Source organism: Camelus ferus, chromosome X (assembly GCF_009834535.1).
Source record: "Camelus ferus isolate YT-003-E chromosome X, BCGSAC_Cfer_1.0, whole genome shotgun sequence".
NCBI lineage: Eukaryota > Metazoa > Chordata > Mammalia > Artiodactyla > Camelidae > Camelus > Camelus ferus.
In genome coordinates, this window is record NC_045732.1 from 87284121 (window position 1) to 87306537 (window position 22417).

General features: G+C 41.9%; 1 long non-coding RNA gene across 1 annotated transcript; it reads left to right on the forward strand.

Annotated features, from left to right (window-relative positions):
- Positions 1-3680: 3680 nt before the first annotated feature.
- Positions 3681-20348, forward strand: LOC116661834. Its single transcript, XR_004317818.1, has 2 exons — positions 3681-3740; positions 19773-20348. It is a non-coding gene; the product is annotated as an uncharacterized LOC116661834 (long non-coding RNA).
- The last annotated feature ends 2069 nt before the right edge of the window (positions 20349-22417 follow it).

Below are 22417 nucleotides of genomic sequence, written 5' to 3' on the forward strand. Positions count from 1 at the left end.
ATGATAATATAGTCACAGAGTTGCAAAGAACCCTTAAAGGCCACTCAGTGCAATCCTAGAATCTCAATTTTGAAATCGCCAACAAATAGTTTCCCCATCTCTGCTTGAACATCTCCAGGAATTGGGAACTCAGTGTTTCCTGAGGCCACCTATACAGTCTCTGGCCATCTTCATTCGTTCTGCCTCATCCTGGACTGAAATCTGACTCCCTGGGGGGCACATTCTGATCTATGGGGCAAGTCACCTCCTGCTGACACAGGGCCCTTTTCGTTATAGAAGACATTTAACTCGTCTCTTTGCCTAGCTTAGTCTCTGTCCACCACTCCGCATTTGATGATTTGGCCTGTGTTACCCCTGTTTCCCTTCTCTGGATGGTCAAGGTCACCACGGTCCCAAAGCCTTGGACAGTACTCCTGGTGCAGTTGGACCACTTGTTCCTTAAGCTGAGTATCATTCCTCCATTGACTGCATGCCGCTTATGGTCAGATTGCTCTGTTTACTCACCCAGAGTTTCCAGACAGTCTAAGCGCAGCTGGAAGATGTCCTCAACCTGCTTCACTAAGAACTACAGGAATAGTCAGGGCTTCTGACCAAAAGTATTTCACTCACTAAGAACTAAGTCGTGGTGGCCTAGGGAGCAACAAGGGGGAAGGTAGAAAGTTGTCTGTTGCTGAGAGCCGTAGTATCTATTTTTCTTGGACATACCCTTATTTTATTTACATCTCATTTCTTACGGACTCTGGGAGCCCAAGAAAATATGGAAAAGTGAACCTTAAAGGGGATGGAGAAATTGTCCTCATCACATGCGTTGCTCTCAGTGAAGTGGGAGTGAACTTGACACTTCCTTTCTCTCTTCATGTCCTTGCCCCCTCCCATCACAGTCTTAGGATTGAACAAGACTCCCTACCAGGAGCCAGAAAGGGGACTTGGTTACTTAAAAATACAGCAATTTGATTTTTTTTCCTTCCTCTAGATTTTAGCTAATAAGTTTATTCACTACATGCACTTCAAAGTGTGATATATTCCATATATAATTAACTAAATAACAATCCCCAGCAGCATGTACAGAAGATGTGATGTGCTGGACTCGTGCATCATATCGTTGAGTGAGAGCAGGACCCAGCGTGGTACTACTCTGACGAGAACAGTCACATTCCTGGTGGATTTGTATCACCAGCACACATCACAGTGATTGCTCACTTAACGTTATGTAATTAACACTCCGTGCAAGGCTTAAACTGAAAGTTATGACAAGACTGGTGATAGCTGTAAATGTAGTTCTGGAGATAGTAGAACAGACTGTTTTTTTATTGGGAATGTTCTGGAAAGAGCAGTCATATGGGTGAAGACTTCGCTAGAATGGTACCATGTTCATGACTGAATATTCCAATGCCCAGCCACCTTGGCGTTTGCTATGTTGACTGCTGTTTTGACCTCTCTTCTTGGGGCTGGAGTTCCTACAATTTCAAATTTGGTTCCGTGCCTTTGCCCTACGTTTAATGTTCTGAAGGAAACAGCGTGTAAACTGCAAATGCAAAACTGAATCCATTTTAAAAAGGAAAAATAAATACATTTTTCTTGCATTTCCAAAAATGTCCACCATAAATGTACATGGGTTTTCTTAGTAGAAAAAATAATAAATGCAATAAAAAATATTCATTTAGGTAAAGGGTGGGATGAGCTGGGTTTTGTGGTTTTTCAGTTTGGAACTCTGGACCAATGGATAAAGAATTCCATTGGAATGCCATGAATCTTGGCCTGCCTTTTCAAGCAGTGCCGCACATTCATTGCGAGCAGGTGAAGCCAGGTGTACCGGCTTGGATCTTCGTTCTGTCTCAGCTGGCAGTGGGCAGGGATGCCTGCACCCAGCTTCCTTCACCAAGAGCCGACCTTGGCCACGGGCAGCAGAATTCCTCTGGTGTCCTAGCCTGTTTGGCCACATCCCGTCCCCGCCCTGGACTCTGCTCTCCCTCTCATTGGCCGACAGTCTGTTAATAAGGACCAGAGTGTGTGATGGGTGACAATGCCTTATTCACTTTAGGCTCCTTCATAGATAAAAAACTGAGATCGAAGAATGTAAGCTATTAACCTCCACCCCAGAAGAAACCATCTCACTTTTCATTTTAATGAGACTTTATTAAAGTTATGAGCTTAAAACGTAACTTATTCAGGAAACTGCTTCTCATGCAGAGGAAGTGAACCCACGAGGCAACAAAAGTATTTCATTTACTTTCAATTTAATAACAGCAAATGAGCACTGGATCTGGGAGTGGTACACATCGCTTCCTCTGCATATTCAACTGCTTTCTGTTCCCTCAACTTAATCAGTTAAGGGTCAGTTCTCTGATGTAATTTTATCCAGTTTATTCAGACAATGAAACATCTTATTATTGAGTGCCAGATAATTCCAGTTTACCCCATTAGTACTTACTGACCACAAGCATGTTGAACAGTGTCAGGGACGGGGAATTTCCTTCTTAACCTTCTGGCATTCTTTTGGCTGGTCTAATAATTAAGTTGACATAAGACAGATTAACAGGAGAAGAGAGTGACTGAAGGAGGGAGAGAAGTCACATTTGTGGGTAACTGCTTGGAAAGTATTTTCAGTTTTGTAACTTAAAAACATGACTACTGATAGAGGACTCTTTAATCCACAAAATAATCACTGTGAGTCCAAAGTGAGATGTACGTGATATAAAATAAGACCTGAAAACCTCAACTGGTTTGCCAGTGGGCTGAATGAATTTTGAAGAGGCTCCAATTTCTTTCCATGGCTGGGTGAACAATTTGCTGAGATGGAGTTTCAGAAGAAACAAGAAGATTAGCTTTGTATTTGATGCAGAGAATTAAGGGCTTTCTAAAGAGATTAAATCAAAACCTTATTACAGTCCACTAATGCTTTATTAATGTAGCAGACATTTTTTTGCTTTTCAAGTTTTTCATTTAAACTTGTGTTTGTGAATATTATTAAATTTCTTGGGATTAAGGACTTTGAAAGCCTCTTGTTTATAAAGCCCTATTATTCAGTTCTCTGCAGGAGCTTAGAAAGCCCTCTGCACATTTAACCCCACAGCCCTCATTATTAGGTGGGGGCTTAAAAAAAACAGAGAAGCTGAAACAGCTGTGGGAGAGAGCGGAGCTTGGTCAAAGGAAGAGACATGTTTACAATTGTTCCTTCGCCTTTGCGGTATCATCGACTCACTCACTCTTCCTCCCCTGGGTGATGGATATTCTAGGGACGGGGCATTCGATTTAGCCTAGCCCCAGTGGAGATCATTGGTTCAGCTTCTCTAACAGGCTGGCAAGAGCTCCTGATCTGGAAGTGTAGGGTCTCCCGGACCCCCACTGCCCCAGGCTCCTGTCAGTTCTTTGCATGTTGCTGCCTTTGCCTAGAATGCTCCTCTTCCTCAGTTTGCCTGTTCATCCCATCTTTCAAGGCTCATCTCAAACACATTGCTATCATCCATCCCATCCTCCACAAGCAGGAAACAAAATCTTCAGTGACCTCTGATATTCCCAGCTCTGCACTCTCAAAGGCAAAATTTAAAAATCTTATCAGCTCCAAGATCAAGAGAAGGAGGTGGAGAGAGAGCAAAGCCCTAGACTGTCTTGCGGGGAAAGTCTTCTCTGTCTCGAACATCAACAATCCTCTGCTATGTCTCCTGCTTGTGTCTTCCCAGCATGGCTCACGCCGCCGGATTAACACAGCCGGATTAACTGGGCTCCGTGCAAGCCTCATCGTGAGCATTTTCTTGCTTCCTCTGTGCAAATATTTAATGTCTTGCAAGTATATCTTTGATTGGGGAGGCTGTCTTTCACATTTTTGGTAAAAATTCATGCCCAACTGCTATGGGGAAATGCAAAATTGGACAAGCAAGAGTACATTGCTTTTCTGGGTAAATGGGGATTTTCTCACCACTGTGTATTTAACCAGAATAAAGGCGGGGGGGAACCTTGTTGTGGAAGCTAAGACTGTAGCTTTCACCCTTAAGCCCTGATTTCACGTCACAACTGCCTGTCTCTCTAATCTCTGTGTCCCTTTCTCACACAGATCTACTCAGAATGATCTAAACACTAATGATACAGCTATAAAGCTGTAAAAAGATGCCTCTCAGTATTGCATATACATGTCCCCAAACACTTAGACTTGGGGGCTATATTTCAGCTATATGTATGTTCCCTTCTCATGTGTCTAAGCACCTTGATGGTCGAAGTTATATCTCCTTTACTTCCATGTCCCTTGAGGGTCTAGCACAGTGCCTTGTGTGGGGTAGGGGGGTGCCCGGTCAATGAATGAATGCACAAAGGGCACAATCAGTGTGTAAGTGTCAGTTTGTATCTGCGTGTTGGCTGTTTGCACAGTTATGGGGATGTGACAGTGACAAGCCATAGAGAAGCCAATGAGGAGTGAGCAGAACTGTCTCCAGGTTAACCCCACCACCAAGCACTGAGGAGAATAATTAAAGGGACAAAAGGGCCCCAGATACATCGACCCACAGCTGTCTCCAGTCTCTAGCACACAACCATTTGGGCGGCACATGTTGAGAGTTACTAAGAGTCCTTTTTTTTTTTTTTTGGAAAGACTTTCCTCACCACACACTCCTGAAGATCAGGCAGCTTGCTGTTAGTATTTCAGTGACCTTGCCGAACTCGTGTTTCCTTACAAAACAGGTGAGAGACTGTAACCAGCCAGTGGCCTTTAACACCTCAGATACCCTTTTGTTTCACACTAGTCTATTAATGGGGCTTCCGAATGCTCCTACCAGATGTTTGGATTGTTCCAGAAATCACTCTCTTCGACTGGGAACCTCCTAAGTTATCTTCCCCCCGTGGCCACCACACTCTCTGCCTGTGTGCTGAAGTCGACCGTTGAGGAGCCATCAGATAAGCTGACCAAAGCCTGCTACACTAAAAAGAACTCCCAACCAATTGGGAACTTGGTGTTTTCATTTTTAACATAAAATAAACGGCTTATGATCAGTTTTTTTTTTTTGGTTTTATTCAGCATTAGAGAAAATGCTTTTCTTGCTAATCAAGAAAAAAGAGAAATAGGACAGACACCATCTTCTCAATTCCCAGTCTCTTTCAGGCGACTAGGAAGAGCCTCAAAGTCCAGTCTTTGTGCTGCCACAATTATCAGTACAATCCGGTACAAGTCTTCCACCCTTGGGCCTCAGTCATTTTGTTAATAGATAAATGAGTTGGACCAAATTTCTACAGGCCCTTCCAGGTCAGGCCCTTTCAGCAATTCTGCAAAACATCTCTTATTACTATATACGGTGCCACTCTGGAGTGGTAACCATAGGGACGTAAGGACCATCCCCATTTGGGGGTGTATTTCTTCGAGCATACACCCGTGGTACAAGGACTTTTGCCTCCAGAGCTGTGCTGTCCAGTATAGAGTGTATACTGTAGGTAAAATGCACTCCACACTTACAAGACTTAGTACAGAAAAAAATGATAAAGAATTCCTTATTTTTATATTGTTACATGTTGAAATGATAATATTTGGGATATATTTGGCTGTATAAAATGCGTTATAAGATGCATTTATCTGTTACTTTTCACTTTTATCCATGTGTTACCAGAAAAAATCTTAGTTATATGCATGACTCATATTTCTGTTGGACAACCTTGGTCTAGAGAGTTACTCCTACTGCAAGTGACCTGAGTTCCAGGTACTTAGAAGCCTCCCAAGGTTGAAACCATCTAAACTTGTGCGTCTCAGCCCTGGATGTACTTTAGAATCACATGGGGAATCTTTTAAAAGAAACTCGATCCTCTCCTGCCTATGATTCTGATTGACCTGATACAACTCATAGCGATCTACGTGCTGAATTTCTTCCGTAAGGACAGAGATGGTGTGATCTTAAAGAAACAGGACTCTGTTATAGGAATGCCAGAAACGTGTATAATCGCAGGTTGGACAGTTGCTGGATGAAGGGGGTGTTGCAACACTCAAACAGGCTGAGCTCAGACCCTCAACTAGTTCTCAAGAGCGAAAGGACCTTCTCCTTAGCGCTTCAGTTGTTAAAAAAAAAACCCAGCAAACAGACGGGAAGCACTAACCTGAATTAATTCTGTCTTTGCTGCTCCTTCTTATTGGAGTTTCTGAAAATCTGCTTACTGCATTCCACCTGGCCTCCTGGGGAGATACTTACTATTGTGTGGTCTGTTCTCAGAGAGGAAAATGGGGCTCAAGGAGTGTGACTCTCTCTTGGGTTAAGAGAATTCCTTCTGCCAAATTTTTCTTATTTTGCTTTGCTTTTGTTTTAGTGAGGGGATTTTTTGGAGGGGACTCTTAAGGGGTGGAACATAGAAAAGGCAGTTTGATTGCAACTGGAATGGAGTGACAGCCATCGAGTTCATGTTGATCCCTAGTAGCAGAGGCTGCTTTTTCTAGCGTGACTCTCAAATTTTGGGCGTCACCGTCTCTGAGGTCAGCCATCCCCATATGCTCACTAGATCCACAGTTACGTGTGGCTGGGCCCCAGCACGGTAAGAGGGAAGCCACTGCTCTCGTCTCCTGAGAGTCTGCGTGGTTCTCAGAGCTGTCGGTGCCTGCCCAGTCTCCATGGATGAGGCTGGAGACCTTGCAGTGAATGTGGAATGGGTTAGCAAAATAATTGAAAACCCTAGGCTTTTAAACCAAATCCTACTGAATTGTATCTTGGGATCCTGGGATGTCACAGCACTTCTTGATTTTAAGGGTGCTTGAAAAGGGGTGCTGTGTTTCTGTGATCATGAATGGCCAAATTTGGTGCCTCCTACAGTGGTGGTAAGATCTTGTTGAGGCAGTGGAGAGTTAATAAGGGAAGAGTTCCAGTAAATAATCCTATGTGCCCATGGTGCCCTAGGGCTTTACCAATCCTCTGCCTAGGATTTTTGATCAAATACCACGTCCCTGAGTTAAAGATTAAGTTAAAGGAGTCATGTTGTCTGAGTTACTGTGGGGTGGCTCTGCCACTTATTAGCTATGTGACGTTGGGCAAGTAACTTCTTTAAGCTCCACTAAAAACAGGAATCAGAGGAGTACCTACCTCATACTTTTGTGAGAATGTGATGAGTTACTCTGCATTACTCCAGCACCTTGCACAGTGGTGTGCCCAGAATAGCAGCTGAGGAAAGATTTGTGGGATGAATAGATGAATGAATTAATGAATATTAATATTGCAGTGAAATTGCCCTCTTTTTGGATCAATATGAAAGTGGCGGGGTTTTATTGGGAGCTAACTGCTAAAGGCTAGTTTCTCTATCAAAGATTTAGACTCAGTATATGTTCATTCCCCATTCATTTGCATAAAGGAGATACTAGACAAGGATGGAGAGTGAGAGGAAGCAGATTCTACCGATTGGCTGTGAGTCTCACACTGACCAGAGGACACACATTTTAGGTTGCAGGGATATTTTAGCAGATCAAATTGTTCTCAAATGTGAGAAGGTATAAATACAGGTAATTTGTAGCCCAATGTAAGTAAATTCTATGAAATAAGGACCTGTTAAAATGGACAAGCAAGTGTTGGAATGGTAATTAAGAATTATGTATTATTGAAACATGTACATTTTAGTGCTTGAAGAAAAAAAATAAATCTCTGAACTGCTTATATAACCTCTCCCTACTAAAACTAGAGCAAATGAGTAACAAGTACCCATTTTTTTTCTTTTTAAGAACAGCTATAAGAGGATAGTGATGATAACTCAACAAACAGATTATAAAGCTGTGGATTTAGATTTTTTATATATATATAAGGTGAAGTTTGAAAAGATAACATCATGCTTTTTACAGAGGACAGATTTTCTGAAAGTCCATCTTCATACTGCAGTCTTAACCTAAATCACATTTGAATGAAACTTAGAAAGAATGAAATTGGAAACCTCTTGTATTAAGAGATAGTGGTGGCGACAGTGAATAAAAATGACGTGCTTTGATGTCACATCAAGTATTAGAGAGGGTCAACTCAGCCATAATCCAATGGAATTCCAATTTTAAAGTCAGATCACCTCCGTGACCTCATTTTATTTTTCCTTAATCCATGGGTCGTTTTCTCTTGGAATCAGCATCATAGGAGCTGTATGGAATGGGGGAAGGGAACAGAGAAGGATAGAACCTCTTAACACGTGCAGGGACCAAGTGAGAAAGAGAAAAAGAGGGGCAGCAAGAGTCAGGGAGGCTGGATATACAGCCAGCCCTGCAGGTATTACAGTGGGATGAGTTGCAAAGTCACTCGGGACTTTTCCCTACCCACGTGCCTGGGTGAACATAAGGAAATGTGCATTTACAATGCCATTACTTTATTTTCAATTTCGTTAACAGCTTTTTAAATCAACATATTTTATAGCAATTAACTATAATTACAAATCTTAAAAACATTTTTATGGATAATTACATGCCTAATTATTGTTCATTTTCATTTAATTCTAAAAGAAATTAACTGTGCTGTTTTGACAAGTGCTTAGTGTTTCCAAAACCATGAACACTCTATTACTTAAATTTGTTGTTATACATTTCACAAACTTTCCCCCAATCTGAAACTGTCTATAATACCCTGCAGTAAGTCCCCTGTCCGCTGGTCACATCCTACTCTCACACCTGTGATTGCTTGGAAGGGACTGTCATCACTGCTAAGGAAAAATGACCCATCAAATCAATCAACAGCAGACGAGAGGAGAATTGGGTTCCAGGTTTTCCGATAGTGATTGTTTGAGTACTTGGCAGCAGGCTGCCAATAATCCATTGGAACATTTGGATTGCCACAATTGGCATTCTGTCTCCCGGCTACTAAAACTGTGTGTTTGGGGGAGATGAAAAAAAGTTAAAAACACTAGTCTGTGTAATGTAACAGGTTCAAGCTAAATACAGTAAGATACTTGATAGGCATTGACAATAGGGTAGCTTGATGGGAGAAATACTGGGCCCTAGGGCTTAGACGTGTTGAATAAATCTCTGAAACTCAATTAACTGGCCCAGATAGCATCTCAAATGCTGTTGCTGGTAGGGAGGGATGAAATTCAACAATACTGATGAGGAATTTCAATTAGTATTATATTCGCAGTGAATTCTTAATAAGAGGGGCAGAATAAAGGGGAGGACACAGGACACCTGCAACCAAGTTCCAATTCAGATACTTATTATTTTTCATATGACCTCTCATGATTTTTCAGACGGACAAATTAGATAGACAATGTGGGTCAAAGCATCGAGGATCATACTTAACACCTATAGGTTCTCAGCAAGTGTTCTTTTCCTTTCTTTTCTTAAATCATACACTTATGTTATTCTGTAAATAATTGTTTCAAGATTACTTCATTCTAAGAAATATTTTATTTTTACCTAATTTATCAATGATCCCATAAGAAGGATGCAATATTAACTTGTAGACCCATGTAATTTTTTTTGTATTTTAAACCTTTCTACTATTGTATTATAATACATGCTTTTTAATTTATCGCTTTTCTTATTGTACTAGGTGCTAAGATAATTTTTTTTAATAATGTGAAAGGAATTCTATGATCGGGATACAGTTGCACTGGCCGATGAATGCATTTTTTTCCCTAGAACATGTGCAGCTATTGTATGAACCTGAAACTAATCTTTTCTTTATAGGCTTATATCACTTTGTCTTAGTCTCTTGGAAGATGATGATGTTTGTTCTCCTAATTTCTCCGGGGACAAAGCAAAGAATAATGAATCACCTTTAATGTCAGTACTGACAATAACAAATGATGGCCGCTTGTTTGTGTTGGTGTGAATGACAGGTCCCTCATAGCTCACAATCCTTCCATCACGTGCAGCTCGCCTCAGCCTAGTTGGCTAATTTCCACCCAGCTCAGCCTCCTTTCATTTATTCTCTGGGGACACCTACGAGCCTATCATTAAGGGGCTACATTCATTGTGGTGAATCATTCATTTAAAAATATTTCTTGAACCCATTTACTGGACCAGGCATTCCTCTAGGTGACGGAATCATAGAGATGCCTAAGGCATAGCTCTAACCTTAAGGTTCTTAGAGTCTAACAAGAAGCTAAGACTTGTCTATGGATAACTCTAACACAGGGTAAGAAACAAAAATGTCACAAGGAAGAACAAAGAGCTATTGGAGTTCAGAGACGGGAGTGATTACTTCCGGTTGGAGGATCTCAAAACACTTCACTCACTCACTCATTCATTCATTCATTCAACAAGCAAATGTACAAGAGACTGCTAGGCTGAGGATACAAAGACAAAAACACCATCTGCCCTCACGAAGTTTACCTCCTAGGGAAAGGCAGATACTCAAACTAGTGACAGCACTCTGGGGTAAGGTTAAGTGTTATAGACAATTAAGATAAGAACAAAGTGATGAGGGAGCTTAGGCGTTAATACGTTTGTGGGGAGCCACAGAAGGAGTCATGGTTGAAGCAGAGTTTGAGCTGGGTTTTCTTTAGTGGCTTTACAGTCAAGTGAATGTGACTGCCATGACCTTAAATAATTCCAATGCCATGTAAAAGATGCCAAGTGCCTAAGAGAAATTCAGACAAAGGGCTGTGAGGGAGGATTTGGGGGTGAATGTGTTTACTTCCAGCCGGGGTCTCAGGCATTTCCCAAAGAGGTCAAATTGGAGGTGGACCTTATCAGATGAGTAGAACTTCAACAGGGAAAGGGGTGAGGGAGGGGCTAAAGAGAGGGAACAGCATGAATAGAGGCATGAACTGGTAAGTCCTTTGAAGTGGCTGCAGCAGACTAGGCTGGGCGGTGGCACAGTGCGAGGAAAACATAAGATGCAGCCAGATGTTGGAAGGTTGTGAATGCCAAGCTGGGTCGCTGGACTTCACTGAGTGGGCAGTGTGTCTTTTCTTCTTCTGACTGTGCTTTGGGATCAAGGCAATATTCATGAAAAGCAAGGGTTCTGGAATTGGACTGCTTGCATTCAAATGTCACCCCATCATTTACATTTAAGTTCACTAGTGAACTTGAGCGAGTCTCTCATCCTTTCTGGGTCTTGATTTTAACGTCTGTAAAATTGGGATGAAAATAGACTGTATGCCACAGGCACAATCCATGAGATTGGTTTAGTGCATGCATATGAAGCTCTGAGGACCGTGCCTAGCAAAGGGGACACTAGTTACATGTGTCAGTTGTTGTTGGCAGCGGTAGTAGTAGCAAGTAACAGTAATAGCTATGATATAAATAGTAGCAGGTTTAAGGAATTCTTGTGCTGTGAGCTTCTAGGGACAACTTAGGGTGAGCACTGGGGTTGGAGCCCACCAGTATGACCCTGAATAAATAAGCTAATGTTCGGACTCAGGTTCCTCATCTGAAAAAAAGCACAAAGAAGATTTGCTTATAACACAGCATTGTCTTTAGGGAGGATTAATTAAAATACTCAACGAGGAAGTGCTTTGTAATTGGCAAACCACCATTCAACTGTAAGGAATTACTATGATAATCATCACTGTCCAAGGTCCTATAGCTTAAAGCTAGCTAGTCAGTTTGCCTAAATACATGAATAATAATGCACTTATATCTTTCCCCACTAGATGGCAGGTGAGCCACTTGGTAAACTGCTGCGCGAGTTAGGGATCTAAAAACCACAGGGATATTGTGGTTTGTGAGGTGATGCAGCAATGGACAAAGGGTGAATCAGAAATTGTGAAAAAAAGCAGAGATGGCCTGTATTGTTAAAACAAATCTCATTCAAAGGCCACTGATTTTCAGTTTACCAAAATTTTATATCTATGAAAACACAGTCCTTTTCTTTTGACTATGAGAAAAGGACAGCTAAGCAAATATTTTCCACAAATGAGGAAAATGTTTGGTCCAGAGTTATAGCTAACAGACTTCATGATTATCTATACACCACTTTACAGGTAATGGTTTGATGCATATGAAGGGTCGACAGACTGCTTCTGTAAAAGGCCTGGAGAGTAAATTGTTCCGGCTTTGCAGGTTGATTCGTCTCTCTTGCAATGACTCGACTTTGCTTTTACAGCCTGACAACAGCCTGAGACAGTAAGAAAGTGAGTGAGTGTGGTTGAGTTACGGTAAAACTTTAATTATAGACACTGAAATTTGAAGTTCATGTGACTTTCACTTGCCACTGAGTATTCTGCTTCTTTTTGATCATTTAAAATGTCAAAACCATTCTTAGCTCAAAGACCACAGAAAAATAGCTGCAGGCCTGATCCAGCCCCTACGGAGTAGTTTGCAGCTCCCTGCTCTAATCCCCTCAATAGTCTTAACTATCTGATTTGATGATCTCCTCAATTAATATAAATCAGCTTTTTACTGTTTTCCTAATAAATATTTCAATGTGACTTTTTTTGTGTATAAATGACTAAGAATCCTTGTGATATTTTTTGCCTACCTCTCAGTATAGACTTGTGTCTTGTTTGTTGGACTATAAACAAAAGAATTCAAGTAGTCATTGCCTTATTCTTAGAGTTGCCAGAAAAAACAGGGCACCCCGTTATATTTGAATTTCAGTTCAACAGCAAACAATTTTTAAATTATAAGTATGTCCCACATGTTGCCTAGGACATACTTACATTAAAAAAGTATTTGTTGCTTATCTGAGATTCAGTTTGAACTGGGTGCCCTGTGTGTTCATTTGCTAAATCAAGCATTTGTTCTTGTATTTAGGGACTTTGCTTCTTACTCATTGACTAAGGCCTGAAAACTAACCAAAGATCTGAGGACAGGACTCCAGAAGTAAAATATGTCTTTAGAGTTTTGGGGGTAGTGTACCCCGGAACAACATTAAAACAATGGTGTGGCATAAACAGCCACGTCTCACATCGATTTGTCCAGAACTATTTGTCTAGCATTCTTAACTGCCAGTCTCAGTTGGACAAGCCATTTTAATTGCCTTGTCAGAAACCGGAAGTAACCTGTGGACAGGCACTTGCTGAAGAGCTTCGGAGAAATTAGAGGTCTTATAAAGGAGTTGAGTGGGAACAACAAATCCAGTCTCCCCAGGCTGGGCTGCTAAGGGGGCTGGGGTTACTTTAGGTCAGTTCTCACCAGAAACCCTTCCCTTCTTTAAACGCTTTTTCATATTTGTTGATGGAGATTTCCGGGGTGCACCGGCAGCGATGGATAGAGCTTGCTGCAGCGGGGTTTCTTTCTGTCTGTATTGTTAGGGTGCACTACTGGTACTAAACGTTGACACAGAGTTAATTTGCTTGGTGACTTTTCACAAAAGACGTGGAACGCTAAGTTCTACCCAGAGCTGATGTTCGTTCCAGCTTTAAGATTTGCCGCCTGCCCAAGCGATTGATACCGCTATGAAATTACAGACCCTCACGGAGTCTCTCGTCACTTTGGCCTTGGCGGAGTTCATCAAGAGAGCCTCCCGGCCGCCGCTGCGGGACCGAGAGGGGCGCGGGGTGGGGATGGAGGGGCTGAGCGTGTAGCCGAGGAGGTGCCCTGACACACAGCGAGCAGATCGGAAGTGACAGCAGCCGGTCCTCCCATCCCTGTGGGGGACAAGCGCGCCCTGCGCGGAGGGACTGGACCCCCAGCCAGCAAGGGGCGCGGCGCGCGTACGCTGGAGGGGCGGCCGCGGGGCACTTCTCTCCCGAGAGCCGCGGGTTGATGCAGGCTGCGCCGGACGGAGGGCGCGCTGCAAAGACGAGACGCAGCCTCCCCACCGGGAGCGGAGCCTGCCTCGGCGGTTAGGAGAGGAGATTGCGGGGTCTGGAGCAGCCAGAACCAGGTAAGCCGACGTCCTTTCGGTATTCTCCTTTAACCAAGCTGATTTCCCTCGGGGCTGCCGCAAAGTACCCGACTGGAGCATCGTCGGCTCCCAGCCAGCCAGCCAGCCAGCGCGCTCCTCTTCCGCCACCCGCTCCGCCTTGTGCGCGGGTCTAAGCTTCGGCTTCCTGGTGACTCCTCCGGGATGCCTTTTATCCCTTCTCTAGCTGCACAGTCACGTCCATCACCGGGGGATTTGAGTGAGGCAGAGAATGTAAGGGGGCATCAAGACACTCAGTACACAAGACAAAAATTTTAATGCGATACCTTTAAAATGCAAAGTTAATGCGAACAATTCTAAGATGAACAAAATACGTTAACTGTTTAATAGACATGCTGTGACCCTGATTTGGCAGGACTTGGCCCTGCTCGTCTCACCCTAACCCCTGGTCTTGCAAATTAGCTCTGAAGTGATTCCCTCCTCTCTCGAGGTCCCGAGCCCTGGACCTCTGTGGTACTTAATTTATTTGCTCTTCCGTTGCCATGAGTTGGGTTTTCGTTGTGTATGTGGGGCTCCCTGGCTGTGCGGAAGGCAGGAGGGATTGCTGCCTTCACCACCTTGTACTTGGAGGAGCGCAGCCCCTGTCTTTGCTCACGGAGGCAGCAGGGACAGTGTGGAGCTTGGAGGAGACCCAAGGTGAGAGCTTACACAACTGTCCCAGGTTGCAAAGCGCTGCCTTGGAACCACCGGGAAAAAAAGACACAGAAGTAAGGCACAAAAAAGCTGTGGTCCCTTAATTAGGGCTTAGGAGCCCATTCAAAACTGAATAAAAATATCTTAAAGGAACCGCAAGTAGCAGGGAAGGGCTTTTGAATTATTTTGCAGAAAGAGGGATGCCCCTGAACTTGGGGACGCCTTGTTCCTCTCTAGCCTGCCAGAAGCATTTCCTCGTATTGCAATTCAGTCTGAAATTGCAATGATAAAAGCACCTTTAATGAACATTACACTCCGTAATTTACAGTGAGTCTCCCCCTTCTTACCTCATTTAACGCTCCTAGCAGGTGGCCAGACTCTATGCTAGGCACTGGCTAAAATTTCAATTGTCATTATCCCCTGGAACCGTTTTATGCTGATCTTGTATTGTTCGCCGTCCTTAACGCTAAGAGAGGGGACAAATGGCACATCTAGCCCAGGCTTGGGAGGTGGCCTGGTTATGCTTCCAGGTTGGGATGTGGCCAGTCACTAGGTCCATGATTGCTAGATTCCTTAAAGAGTTCCCTAACTAAATGCTTTCTTTTGTCTTACAAAGGCCAGTGAAAATGACTTATAGAGGAAGTGTAAATCGAGGAAACCTGGAAATTACTGTTCACATTTATGTGCCTTTTCTTAAAACAAAAACTTTGGAAGATTTGGGTGTGGCTTGTTTTCCAAAAGACCAGAAAAAAAGAGGAATTTGTTGGAGCACTTGCCCGGTTCCTGGCCTGCTAAGACGAGTTTGCTTACCTTTAGGAGTTATTAAGTCAACATTTTGCTTAACAGGAAAGGGGCAGAAATTGGGGACGTGCGGACGACGGAGGCTTTGTCAGGCAGAGAGCATCTGCAGACACCTGGGCTGTTGGGTTCCTTCTCCGCTGGTTTAGCTGTTCCACTTTATAGCCAGCAGAGGGCACTGTTGCTACATAGAAGCCATTTTGATTTGGTGGGGGAAGAATTTTCAGAGCTATAAAAATATTTGGATCCAGTAAGAAATATACACGATTTTCCATGAAATTTTAATGGAGAAAATAGATTATTATTAAGAACTTATGGCTGTCTATTTGATTAATGACCCATCGAACCAGGAAAGGAAAGTGAAGAAGATGTTTCATAACTGTCCTCGTTATCAAGGATTAAAATAACGAGAACAAAATAGCTATGTGATAATGAATATCAGCATGATCTCTCTAAATTATTTAGGACACACATAGGAGGGACTTTTTCTCCCAAGAATGTGAGTGCTGAGACCTAGTGACAAGGAAGAATAGGTCTGATTTATCCTAAACACTTAGTTTTTGTATTCATTGCAAAACATAAACCCTTTCATTATATCAGGACAGTTAAATGTTAACTGCGTCTCACCAAAGAAATCCGGCATCTGAGGTCCTCCATGATTTGTCTCAAACAGACTTTTCCAATTTTGTTTTTGACTATCCACTTCAGCCACCCTGTGTTTCAGCCTCATCTAATCCCCGTATTTCCCTAGCAATTCCTGCCTCTGCCTTTGCCCCCCTCACCTCCCACTCACTTGCTCCTTCTCCACACACTGGAAATCCTACCCATCCTTCAAGGTCCAGTTCCAACGCTGACCTTTTTGTAAGTGTTGCGTGCAGCTCTTACTCTCCCTGCTGTAAGCATTTATGCAGTAGTATTTGGACATAGAAAACAAACTTCTGGTTACCAAAGGGGAAAGGGGCGGGAGGGATAAATTAGGAGTTTGAGATCGGTAGATACAATGTATGTATGTGTATATATATACACACACACACACTATATATAAAATAGATAAACAACAAGGTCCTACTGTATAGCACAGGGAACTATATTCAATATCTTCTAATGGCCTATAATGGAAAAGAATATGAAAAGGAATATATATACACATATATAACTGAATCACTATGCTGTACACCAGAAATTAACATATTGTAGATCAAGTATATACTTCAATAAAAAAAAATGAGGACCTGTTCTGTTCCAGATACTGTTAGGGCACTCATAAATGATGAAAACACAGGAAAACAGAGGGCACTATGGTGAAATGTCATAAATGTTGTAATCAGAGTAAGCACAGGAGAGAGGCACTGAGAGCTTGAAACAGTGCTTCAGAGCCAGCCAGTGAATGCTTCCAAGACAGCCAGAGGAAGCCGGGAAAGCTTCCTGGAAGAGGTGGTACTTGAACTAGTGTTGAAGGTTAAGGAAATCTGGTTGATTGAAATAGCCCCTTAGCTGGCTGACTTACAGACTGCAGAGGAGGAAGGGAAAAGGTAGTGAAAGCTAAGGCTGCGAAAGTAGGCAGGTGCCATTGTACAAAGGGAGTTGGACTCTTAAGCCATGGGGACTTCTTATTAATCATGTGAGTGATTTAAAGGGGAGGGGGGTGGGTGTAACTCAGTGGTAGAGAGCACGCTTAGCATGAGGTCCTGGGTTCCATCTCCAGTACCTCCATTAAAATAAAAAAGATGAAGCTGAGGACTGAGGAATTTTTTCCACTCTTCAGATGAGGAATGAGAAGGGCCAAAGCACAGTAGATAAAGTAGGAATTGGACAGAAAGGGGACTGGGCCCGCGTAGCACTTTGTTTGCAACGCTTATGGGATGTGTGGGCTTCTACCTTACATTGTGTTCCATTTATCCTCCCTAGGAGACTAAGTTCCCTGAGATCAAGGCTTTTTAATTCATTTCTTCTGCTGCTGCTTTTTAAAAAAAAATTTTGAAGTAATTACTCTACATTTTGCTGACTTCTGTTCTGCTACCAATCTACGCTCCTTACTTTTATTAACTGAGTGTCAGTACCAAGTTCTAAGACCTCTGATCTTCCGATAATGGCTTCACTAGTGATTAATAAATAGTCACTGAAGTTTTGGCACAAAGGGAGAAATCTGAATATGAGTTGGCTGTTGGATGAGATATGAGGTGATATTATTGACTCTACTAGGTATAATAATGGAACTATTCTATTTCTCTAGGTTTGAAAATTCTCATAATAAAAGTGTGTGTGCACATATGCATGTGTGTAGGAAGTAATCTCATGTTTCATGGCTACATTTTAGGCACTGTCACATATACATCGGTGGCTTTTCAGGTTAAATACAAGATGGAGAGTGACAATTAAAGAACTACTGACCACTGAAGGGAAATCACTTTAAGTTAAATCTTTTCCTTGATTTAAGGCAATAGATTAAAAACTAAGGCATTATGAAGCCTGAATCCTAATATCACTTGAAGGTAAGAGACTCAATTTCCAAGTCTTTTTCTCCACCTAATTTGAACAGAAGATGTATAGCCATTTTACTGGAAGCTTGATTATTTGAACTTAGGGATGGTTTAACTTCATAATACTAATAAAAACTGTTTTCTATACCATACAAGAGATGGAGGTTTATGAAAGGAAATAAGGAGTAAATAAGAGCATAAAAACTGATAACCCCAGGTAAGGAGAATGACATTACTATATGTTTAACTAAATTACTGGGTAAAACCATTCAACCAACCTTCCAAGAATAGACTATACTTCCACCCGTAACATTCCCTCTGGGTGAGAGTTTCATCCTGGGTTCTCTGACCTTGCTAAGGATATGTCAGTTTTGCAAGATGCCAGAGCCAAGTTAACGTGAAGAATAAAGTCTTGAAAATAAACTTCATGTGTCAACTTTCAGTTCTGCGAGCTGTACAGAGACTTGATGCTGTTAGGATGCTACCAAATAATGGAGTCACCAGTGGCAGCTCTTCTCAAGGTGTTTTTCCAAAGGATGTTTAGCTAGAGAGTGTGGCACCATGCTTCTAGTCCTTGAGTCCAAGAATGCCCGGCTGCCTCTGGGAGGAGGAGTAAGAGCGGGTTGCGCTCTGTAGTCAGGAGCTGGGGCTCACACTGCTTATGTGCCCAAAGGGCAGGAGGGTCTCAAGATGTATTTTTCTGTCAGCTTTTTAACCAAGAACAAAGAATTTTTTTGAAATTTCACACCCTATAAGGATTTGTATGAAGTGAGTTCATTGCAGCTTCTGTTAATGAAAGGACATTTGGTGTTAAGGAGTTTGCTTTTATCAGAGCTGTGCAGAGCTAGTCTCTTTCCCCTTTAAAAATCTTAAAACAGAGCTGGAATGGTAAACAATCTGAATACATATATATATATATATTTCTATGTGTGATTGAATTGCTTTGCTGTATACATGAAACTAACATTGTAAATCAACTACACTTTGATAAAAAAGGAATTAAAAAAATCTTAAAACACACACACTCAAGTGGTGAGCTCAATAAGTACAGACCCTCAGAATCACTTATCATTTTACAAGACGATACCCATATATGTTAACCAATGAGGAGGTTTCCACAAGAAATCTTTTTTTCCCCAAAATGTATAAACTACCCACAACGCATTTACTCATAGGTTAAACAAAGATGTCATTCAACTGATTTTGAGACCAAAGGGCAATAACAGATCAAACATGGCAGTCGTTCATTCCTCCTCCTCGATCAGCTTATGCTGACAAAGAGCGTATCATGTACAAGGCCATGTGCTAGGAGGAATAAAGAAATGAATTAAATGCTGCGAATGCCTCAAGGTTAGGAAACCGGTCATAGCCACAATTAAGCTTTCCCAAACAATGCAACCACTTAAGCTATAGCCAGTCACATAATTGGTGATTGTTTTGCTTTGTTGAGTAGCCCGTTTATTGAGTAGTCCATCTTTTCCTCAATAGCTTGAAATAATACCACAGAAGTATGAATATAATGAAACAAAATATGTGAAAAAATAAAAATGTATTTTTATATGGATTTTTTTTTATCATCTTGGGGAAGGGGAGGTTTTTCAAAGCAAGGCATGAACATTTGACTACAGAGATATTTGGAACATCTTTATGGAAAAAAGACTAAATAAAATTAAAAAGTAAATGACAAACCTAGAGAAAATGTTTTGTGAGATAGAATTAAGAATGAGTTCCCTAATATGCTACTTGGGCCTCCAAATCAGTAAGAAAAAAGTTAAAAAGTGGGCAAAGGCTATGAACAATTTAAAGGTGAAAAAGTAGAAAAGGCTTACTTGTATGGAAAGATGATCAAAGGAGTGGAAATTCAAACAAAAGTGAGATGCCTTGTTATTCCCCTTCTGCTTGGCACAAACTGCAAAGGTTGATGATACTTCATTTGGTGAACATATGGGGGAAAAGGATTCTCATCCAGTCTTAGTGAGCATGCAAATTGCAAGAGCCTTTGTCAGCGCGATCCGGGATGTATTATTACTGTCAGTCCGCATTTCTGTTCTCCTCACTAGCTGATAAGCTGCTTGTGCAGACGGCTCTGTTCTGACTTCACCTCCTGTTTTTTTCTATTTTTCCCTAGATGGTGATACTTCTCATCTCAGCCTGGTAGCCTGACCTTGACTCCCGAGTTCTGTGGTCCTGTCACAACTGCAAGTCACTCCCACCCAAAATTTGAATTTACTTAGTCTGCCCCTTTGAGAGTTTTGGAACAAAATGCAAATTCGAGTCACCATCTGTTGTCTTGCTGACTGTCTCATGTGATAAGACCAGCATCTGGGTTGCTCGCGTCTACCCTGGTTCTTCTGCCTACTGTCCCTCTGCAGCCGGCAGTCCTGCGCACGTGTCGTCACACAAAAGCTGTTTCGCCCTTTTTATTTGTCTTACGAATGTTGTCATTTGCTTGTCATATATTAGAAATTAGTGTTGTGTATTGCTCAGTGATATAAAACCCTCAGTAACTGTAAATTTGTGTAAGTTCGGGTAAGAATGGCATCCAGGTAAAAACCTGAGAAGGTAGATGGTGGAAATGCAAGAGTGAGGCAGATAAGGAAAGCTGGTGTCTATAGCAAACAAGATGGGAGTTCTTGAAATGCTTGTTTACGGTGAAACCAAGACCTCTGTAGGGCGTTTTTTTTTTTTTTTGGTGTTACTGAATCAATAAAGAAAAACGAGAAAGCTGTTAGGGCCAGTGCATCAGGGGCACACTGCAGTCATTGAGAAAAGCGTACATACCTCCAAATGCTAAAATAGAGAAAATGAAAAGAGATTTGCACTTGTGGCTTCCAAAACAGAGAAGGCCTCTTTCCATGTGTATAATCCACCAGCAAGCACCACAAAAATGCAACTTTAAATTTTGATCTGGATAGAAAATTACGACATTTATTGTGAGTAATGGGTGGTTGGATAGGTTTAAGAAATGCTATGGTCTGTGTGAAAAGAAGTGGCTGGCAGAGGAAGCAGATCCTTCCTGAAGATCTGAAGAAACTGACTGAGAAAAATGGCTATTTGCCTGAATGAATCTTCAACGCTGATGAAACAAGCCTGTTTTGGGAGCTCACGCCTTCTTGCACATCTATTACAAAGGATGTGAAAAAGACCAGAGGCTTCACACCTGAAAAAGATAAGCTTCTGGTGACTTTTTCTGATGAAACCCATGTTGCTTCACAGATTCTGAAATTCTTGCTCTCTTAAAAGAAAATGCCAGAAACACTTTTCTGTGTACATAAAGGGAAACCATACAGCATGGATCACTGAGAAACTCCTTTCTGACTGGTTTTTGCAGTATTTTGTTCCTGAGGTTAAATAATATTTACACCAAAAACATCTTGGATTTAAAGTGTTGCTGATTCTGGACAGTGTTCCCACTGACAGAAGTGTGGTAGTAAATCCTGATCCTTGTGTTAAAGTCACCTTCATTCCCCCAGTACAACTCCACTCCTTCCAACCATGCATCTGGGGGTATATCTGACTGCCTTGCAGATCTTGTGAGAGAGACAGCAGAACTTACTGTGAAAGTAGCCTGGCAACGTTTCTCCACTTGCAATGCTGTAACAATAGAATCACTGAGAGAAATAAAACAATCAGCCCTGAACGGAGCTTGGCAGAAACTTGGGAATGAGCTTGCAACTGATTCTGAAAGTTTCTTTTCAGTGCCAGAAGAAGTGGAAAATGTAGCATCTGCAAAACATTTGGGTGGTGGAGGATTTGAAGACAGTGAATTAGGTGACACCACTGAACTGTGAGATTCTGACCCTCAGATGATAGTAGAGAAATATTTCAGTGATGTGATCACATTAAAAGTTGATGAAGAGAGGTCAGCGTCTGTTAACTTCCAGAACTCGAAGAATGTTGAAGCATCCACTCTGCAAATCAGATTGCTGTGATGATTTAGAGGAAGGGGATCTTTGGTGGAATATTCATCGACGTTCAGGCAAGGCTTAAATCATTACCCACAACCCTATAAAGCAGTAATAAGAAACCTTCAAACAAAGGCCAGTAAGTCTCTTCTCTCTGCTTGCTTCTACAGGGAGAAGAGGCTGAACCATCTGGCTGTGTCATTCAAATCCATTCTGCAAACAGCAGCAGGAACCCAGATGGTTGAGCCTTGGGGTTCAGACTCTGACAGCTCAGATGATGTGATGGAGCCGAGGGATGAGAGTGGAGCAAGAGACTGAGCTTTCTCAAATGCAGACGAGATCCTGTTTTCTCCATCCTTTCCCTGTCACTACTGTGATGATCAGCGTTCTCATTGATGCATGAGATTTCTCACCTTGAGATGAGAGAGAAATAGAAATTAATTGCCCAATAATCACTATTACTAATGTAAAATTTGTAAAATACCATCAAGGTTCACTTTACTTAGTGTTTCATTTCAGTGAACAAACCAATTGTCTGGGCTTTCATAACACTCCCTTCTCTGCCCCAGTTTCCCCCCAAAGCTCATAAATAACTCCTACACAAATTCCCCTACAATGAGGATTTCAGGAACTCTCAACTCTAGTACTTAGGGAAGGGATACTCTACTTGATTGGAAAATTTGATTTTGTACTCTTGATCTGGAAATTTATTTTAATTCTATTTAAGCCTAACGTGCTATCGCAACAGAAAGAATCCAGATCCTCTCCTTTTCATTAGTTTGGTATAATTTAATTTGTTTCACGACAATTGTATAAGGTCCTGAAAGGCATGGTTGGTTCTGGAAGGCAGTACATTTGTAATGGCTTC